Source organism: Papio anubis, chromosome 14 (assembly GCF_008728515.1).
Source record: "Papio anubis isolate 15944 chromosome 14, Panubis1.0, whole genome shotgun sequence".
Lineage (NCBI taxonomy): Eukaryota > Metazoa > Chordata > Mammalia > Primates > Cercopithecidae > Papio > Papio anubis.
Genome location: NC_044989.1, coordinates 98,126,227 through 98,133,260, shown reverse-complemented (window position 1 = coordinate 98,133,260; position 7,034 = coordinate 98,126,227). Strand labels below are relative to the sequence as shown.

The window sequence follows — 7,034 nt, the reverse complement described above, 5'->3', positions numbered from 1 at the left end:
GTTGGGGAGGAAGGGCTAGCTTTTACTTGCTTAACTGAAGAGTGGCAACATGAAGGTGACGCACAAAACACACTTGTTTACTTTTCTCCATCCATAGTGAGGAAGAAACACACAGAAAAGAACGGTTGCAGCACCCAGGTTGCAGGTGCATCAGAAATAGAGAAATGTATTCACACCCTGAAGCTGATGCCAAGGCCTTCTTAAGGAAACTCTAGGGGATCAGAAAGGAGTACTTCGATTAGGTCTCCCTGACTCAGGATAACTAACACCAGAACTTTCACTCGTAATTTTGCTCCAACTTTGTCTCCAAGATCACACGTTCTCAGTCACAGAACCATGAGTCATTCTATTTCATCCAAAGATGACTTGCAATCCTGCCATGTTTTGCAGCTGCCACACCCACAGCAGTGCACCTGATTTTCTGTGGATTAAAATGGTCCAACAGCGGGCGCCCCTCCCCACTACCTCAGAAGAGCACCTATTTGTCCTTTAGAATCTACCTTGTGCAGGGCTTTTAGATGCCTGGCCTTTGAATCGATCATCAACTCTTTGTATCGTGACTAAGGGAGAGGCTTTCTGGCAAAATCTTGTCAGCGATGTTGATTTCTCCTCCACATTGCTGCTGAAACTGGGATGCAGTCTTCACATTGGCTTTCTTCTTCAGGAAATGCACAGGAGCCTCTTGCCTTGTAATACACAGTCTGTCTCATTCATAAAGTCTTGTCCTGGAAAATGCCTCATTCATCCCTGCAGAAGACCCGCCGTAGGGAGGGCAGGGGCGTTCGAAACCTTGGGAGACAGAAGACAATAGTGGAGTGCTTGGCAGCAGTGCCTGGGCTGCTTTAGCAACACGCACCCACGCCAGGGAGAGGATAAAACGCTGCAGTTGTTTACTTGCCTCTCTGGAGCAAAAGAGTCTCTTCGCCTACAATATAGATGCCAAATCCTCAGGTCCTGAGTGAGGAAATGATGAGCTTCACCGGGGATTGGCATGAAGTCCTGTGCTCCAAGATAGCACGGCGTTTTGCTTGAAAGCATTCGTTGTTTAAAGAGAAAAATGAGAATTGTGGGATTTTTTGTCAATCAAGAGTCAGCCAACTTCCTCTCCCACTGGCCACTCACGCAGAATGCCCACCGTGCCCTGCGGTGCCCTGCCACGGAGACAGGCTGGCCCGCTCTCTGACCACCAAAGGCATTTGCTTCCCTTTCAGAATCTGATCACAGGCAACTTAAATGTGCCAACGTTACCCGTATTAGTAATTGCAAAATAATAAACATGGCAAATTTCATATTAATAAGGCATCCAGTGTAACTCCTTTTGCAGAAAGAGCTCTCTGGAATCCTAAGCCTAATAGATCTGTGTTTATTGCTCCACCAGCAGCATAATGTGACTGATTTACAAGAGTTTAACTCAAGTGTTAGTCTGACAGTGACGAAGAGCTCCTCACTGGTGCAGTCACTTACACGATCATATTAGTTGCCTCCTCTATTAAAGCAGTGTGGTCGATAATTGGAATGCTTTTATGTCTAGTGGTTCTGACAAGCCTCTTCTTCAGGTCACATATGGGCGGTCTAGCTCTCCGCTCAGCCCAACAGTGGCAAATAATTTAAACTGAGAAAGTATTGTTCTCCTCGTATTGTGGAGCAAGGGCAGTTCAAGGGAAGTGAGACTGCACTGGCTACCTGCTGGTGTGCAGTAAAATAAGGTGGACATGATACAGGGTTGGGAGTACAATTAAATCTATTTTGCACCAATGTGTTGCTGGACAGATGAGTTTCCACATGGCAGAGCTTTATGATCTTTAAGGTAGACTGAACTAATAGATTGGTGTGGAGCGCACTGAAGTTACCAAGGATGAGAAAGCAGGCAGTAGTACATTTGAACTACAGGTTTCTCATATGCTCCACGTCATGCTGAGTTTTTATAGCTCCTGGCTTTCAAAAAGCCTGTTTCAAAGAGGTTTGCGCTAGACTGGGCATGCAGTTTTGCTCTGCAGATATTGTCGCTACCGATTTAGTGGAATGCAATTAGGAAGCCTAAATTAAGTGGTAATGGAGAACCAGCTCTTGAAACTGGGGTTTCCACGGCAACCACTGCTTACAATACAGCCTTCAGTTAGTTTTCCCACTTTATCTGCAAAATGCACAATTGAGCTTTAAAACAGCTCGGCGCTGAAAAACGCACTGTAAACAACTGTTTGCAATGAGAGTTTTACACTGTCTTTAAATACAACAAACTATCACATAAAATTTACTTGCCCTCCCTAATAAAGCAAAATCTGGGTTGCCAATCGGTTAGCGATTTTAAAATTTATTATTCCTTTCCCCTGTTTGGATTTATTTTTAAGGGAAGGTGTCATGAGTCATTAGATCTCTTAACTTTGGTCATTCTTGCTGCATTTTCAGCTCCCCTGACAATCTGCCTATCCCACGGTCCCTTGTTAAAATGTGTTTCATCTCAGCAAAGAATTGTTTCAAATAAACATACAATGTGCTCCTTTTCTAGGTTCTTTTCGTATTTTGGTAACATTTTACAGATTCTGCTTGTATTTTCCCTTTGTAACATGTCATAGATTTGCAAGACTTTCCTATTCACTAATTTGTTATTTGTCTTCTTTCCAGCTTACTACTCTTTTAAAAGTCCATGTTTCATTTCTCTATACATTCGGTGATTAACCATCGAGGCTGTCTTTTGCCAGCCTAAGTAGCAAGAGGAGACAGTTAAAAGACAATATGAAAGCAGGTGTATTGCTAAACACACAGTTGTTTAAAACAGCTATGAAGAACTTGTACTTTTGTAAAACTCATTTTCTTTCATGGCAGGAATTCATATTGTTTTATTGTCGAGTTGTCATTTTTGCTTAGGTGCATCAGAAATGCATACACTCAGGCACACGTATACAGCTACACTTACGCATGCATTTTTTTAGTGGCGAAAAAATCAAATTGGGTTCTGTAAAGAGGAGAAGAGGATGGCATCAAATTTGGGGTCTCCTAGCTGTAATACTCCATTTAATTGCCAGTCTTAACAGGATGAGCACTGGAACATGTCCGGACAGATCCAGGCAGCTGGTGAAAACTCATGAATTCTCCACAGCACAGAAGGTAATGTTTCCCAGCAGTTTGTGCTCTCTCAAGGTTGTCGCATTATACGTGTGTTATTTTCACTGCAAGAACATGCAGAGAGGGAGGGAGGCAGAGAGCATGTGTGTGTGTGTGTACGCGTGTGTGTCATTACAGTCCCTCCCATTTATGTGGCATTCGGTGAGAAAACTCGATTCTGGTGTCAGTGATCATGTCTGAGTCTCTGTCTGATAGGTTCTCTGTAGACGTGGAATATGTCAGGTGGGGAGTGTGCCCTTCACAGTAAGCATGTACCTTCAGCAGCGTGGCCTGGCTGTTCAAATTCTGATTTGTTTCAGAGTCGTTGGTTTTGGCCTAAAGCTGATTTAGGTGGTACCAAAGCTTTATGGGAAAACCCCGGTTTTCTTACTGCTCAGTGATGCTCTCGAGTGGTTCCTACACTTTTCACATTTTGGGAATATAAATGTTGAAGACAACCAAAGAGCCACATTAAAAAAAAAAAATGGTTGCTGTTTTAATTTTCGGCTCATGGTATTTTCAAAAGTGTCTTTATTACATATCTTGACATTGTTTTAAACACCACCAAGGCTTCATTGTAGATCTTTGTTATAAAAATATGTCTGTCATCTTAAATCTTTAAGAATTTAATCTTGGAGAAGTTATATACATCTTTTTGTTTAGTAATTGATAAACTTGAGAGATACTCTCCAATCTCATTTCAACTATTGATAAGGCACATTGCATATCTTTCCCGTGCCTTAAAATAAAATGTTAATTCAGTGAGTTCTAAATTTAAATCTTCTATGGGAAGAAACCTGGAGTAGTAATGTGCTCACAACTTTTGTAAGGCATCTTGTTTCAACACGACTGGCGTTTTCCACAAAATACACAAGGACACACAGAAATGGTCCTAGTCTGGCAACAACGTGCAGATTGATGTGTGTGCATTCAATTCCACTTGATAAATCTTTGGGGCAAAGAGAAGGTTCTACTGTAGGGAAATGTCTTAGCGCATTCCAAAAGTGCATTTTTTGCAAGCTATATTTTTAGACTAAACATATGTTCAATGATTTGCCCTCTCCAGGGAGCAGGTTTGCATTCAGGCCACTGAGAGGATGGAGGCTACATCACAGAAGAGGCCGTGGGAGGTCACAGGTTCGGCCTCTCCTTCTGACTGTACAAAGAACTCCGCAAGCTGTGTGGTCAGAATGCCAGGGACAGCCAGGAGCTGCTGTCATCGTTCCAGGTGGAGCTGACAGACTGTCTCTGAAGCGCCCACCTGCGCGTGCGCCCCCCTCTTCCCAGCACAGGCTAGAGATGCGCAGAATCCTAACCACGGCCACTGTTTCCTGCCTCAACGAGCCATGCCCTAAAAGAAACAAATGCATCGCCCCAGAATTCTTATAAAGTTACAATCATCTGCTTAATCCTTTTAATTGCCTTTTCCTTCACCTTAAACTTTAATTTCAGGTATCTTCTGTACAACACAGAAGTCACGTTCTGGATAGAATTAAAAGGAAATTAACTTGGGGTTTAGGGTGGACTTTTTTGCCTTATTTTGCTTCTTAGTAACTGAAAATGAAGTCTTAATAATCAGAATATTATTAATCCATCTCCATTTTTCTACTTTAAAGGCACAACATAGATTTTGGTTCCAGTTGGTGTTACTTTAATGAGAGTAATGAATATTCCATTTGAAGGCAGCGTGTATGAAAGTGTGCTGGGAAAGTTCTAGGGGTCCTTGTGTTTTGTTTCGGTTTTGAAGATTAAATGCAAGTTTAATTCTTTATGAATATATAAGTCTGTCGATGCCCTTTCTTGAGGAAGCTATGGTTAAATTATTGTGTCAAATCATTGTATTTCATTCTGTCTCCAGTGTGGGGGTAGCACAGAGAGGTGGTGGGTAGGGCTGGGGGTGAATATGTGTGCTTTTCTTAAGCGACACTAGTTTGGGAACATGTAAGGATTCCAAAGGTTAATGTGGATTAAAATGCTATCTGCCATGAACTTTAGAAATTCAAATAAATGTGGTTGGTAAAAGAAGATCTGTGTTTTGATTACACGGAAATGCTTTTGTAGGCCTTTTCTTTCAGGTGAAGTAAACATCTTAAAAATAAGCACAATAAATATGTTTCTAAGCACGGTGCATTGTAATTGTAATTAGCTCTTCCTCCTTTATGAGGTTGCATGCATCAGATTACCTCTAATTACTCCCAAGCAGTTTGCTGGTTTCCTAGTTTTGTGAAAAGTCTCACAATACATCTTTACAACCATAAAAACACTCATTTGCTTATACTGAGGCCTTTATGGGCAACTCGCTTTCTTTTTATTTGAGGGGAAAAATTAAAGGTGAGCATCATTAGGAATCTCTCTTTAAACCCAGCAATCTATGCACACTGCAAAGAATCAATGCCCAGTAGGCGAGCTGGAGTTCTACAATACATTCTTGCACTTACAGACTTCTCCTTGACCAGGTAGCTGGTAATGCCATAGAAATTGATTATTTGTGATATTCTTATCATTGTTTAAAACATCTCATTGCTTTTCCTCCACAGATTAGGATTTAGCTTGCCGGACACAGGATGACTAATGAAAGAAGTCCCTTAATTAGACAGACGTGTCCCAGAGCTCAAGGTGGTGTTGATAGGAAATCTGACCTGAATTGTGTCAAATTCTATTTCAATAGAATTTAAGGTCTCATTTTAGTAGAAATGAACACGGAACTGAGTTTTCTCTGACTCAAAAACTTCTTTTGATTAACTCTTTCAACCCTATAAAAAGTACTCAGGGTTTATAGCTTTACCTAGAACACTTAGACATTTTCAAATCCATTTTCCATAGATACATCTTAGCATTTTTATTTTGGTTAACATATGGAGGCATGTGACTTCAAATTCTATGGATGATCTTAAATGCCTAATATACAGGTTAACACAAGTTAAAACTAAATTAAAATAAAAAACAAAACTTGAGATACAAAGGACTAATTATCCAGAAAAAAAAAAGTAATCTTAAAGCAATAATCTAATAGTAGCTGCACTTAACCTCATGCATGTTTTTATCTAATTTTATAGTTCTGGATATTACTTGGTCTCCTGATTGGAGATATATCAATTCATAACCAAATATTGTTTCATATCCTTTTATGCCTTTAGACAAGCCTTTTTGTTAGAGCAGCATATGCTTAAAAAACCAAAAAAAAAAAAAAAGGCACAGCAATATGCTAAATTGGTGTCCAGATAATAGTTACTTTGAGTTCACCTTATTATAACACTCTGACAATTTTGGTTGAGCCAAACAAATTGTGGCTGAGCCAAACAAATTGTGGCTTCTGTCCTAATTGAAAATAGCTCTGTTGATCTCCCAACCTGAGCACACCCTGGGGGAGGACACTTAAGCCCTTGTTGAGCTCAAGTGAAAATTTTGCTCTTGCTAAAAACTACATGGACAAATCTTCAGGTAAGTTTTCCTAAAACATCCTGTCAGGCAAAGCCAGTTTGGTCTTTGTGAAAATGCCAAGTCTGCAAGCATCAATATGTTTCTCCTCATTGCACTGTTTCCTATGTAGTATACTGCTTTTTCAGAGCTCGGTTATTTCTGCAACTCCAGTTCCTTTGCACACGGTCTGTTGGCACTTAATAAGTATTTTCTGCATTTAATTGAAAAAAAACTAAATTAAAAGAGTTTCATAATAATCACATTGGCATATCTTACCGTCTCATAAAATTATTTGCTAAAGTAACTGTCTTCTGCCCGATTATACCGTAAGCCCTTGGAGAGTAGGGATTCTGTCTTATTTATTTTTATATCACCAACATCTAACAGAGTACCTAACATAAAGGTGCTGAGTGAGACTGGGGAATGAATCCCTGAGCGCGTGAAGAATGTGCTGGCCCGATAGCTAGTTCTGTCCCTACCTGAAGCAGAATGGGAACGTTTTCTTGAGGGTA

The 7,034-nt window shown here is 40.5% G+C and overlaps 1 long non-coding RNA gene across 1 annotated transcript; it reads left to right on the top strand.

Annotated features, from left to right (window-relative positions):
- Nucleotides 1-2,930: 2,930 nt before the first annotated feature.
- Nucleotides 2,931-5,230, top strand: LOC103877183. The gene is made up of 2 exons (XR_636778.4): nt 2,931-3,105; nt 4,169-5,230. It is a non-coding gene; the product is annotated as an uncharacterized LOC103877183 (long non-coding RNA).
- The last annotated feature ends 1,804 nt before the right edge of the window (nt 5,231-7,034 follow it).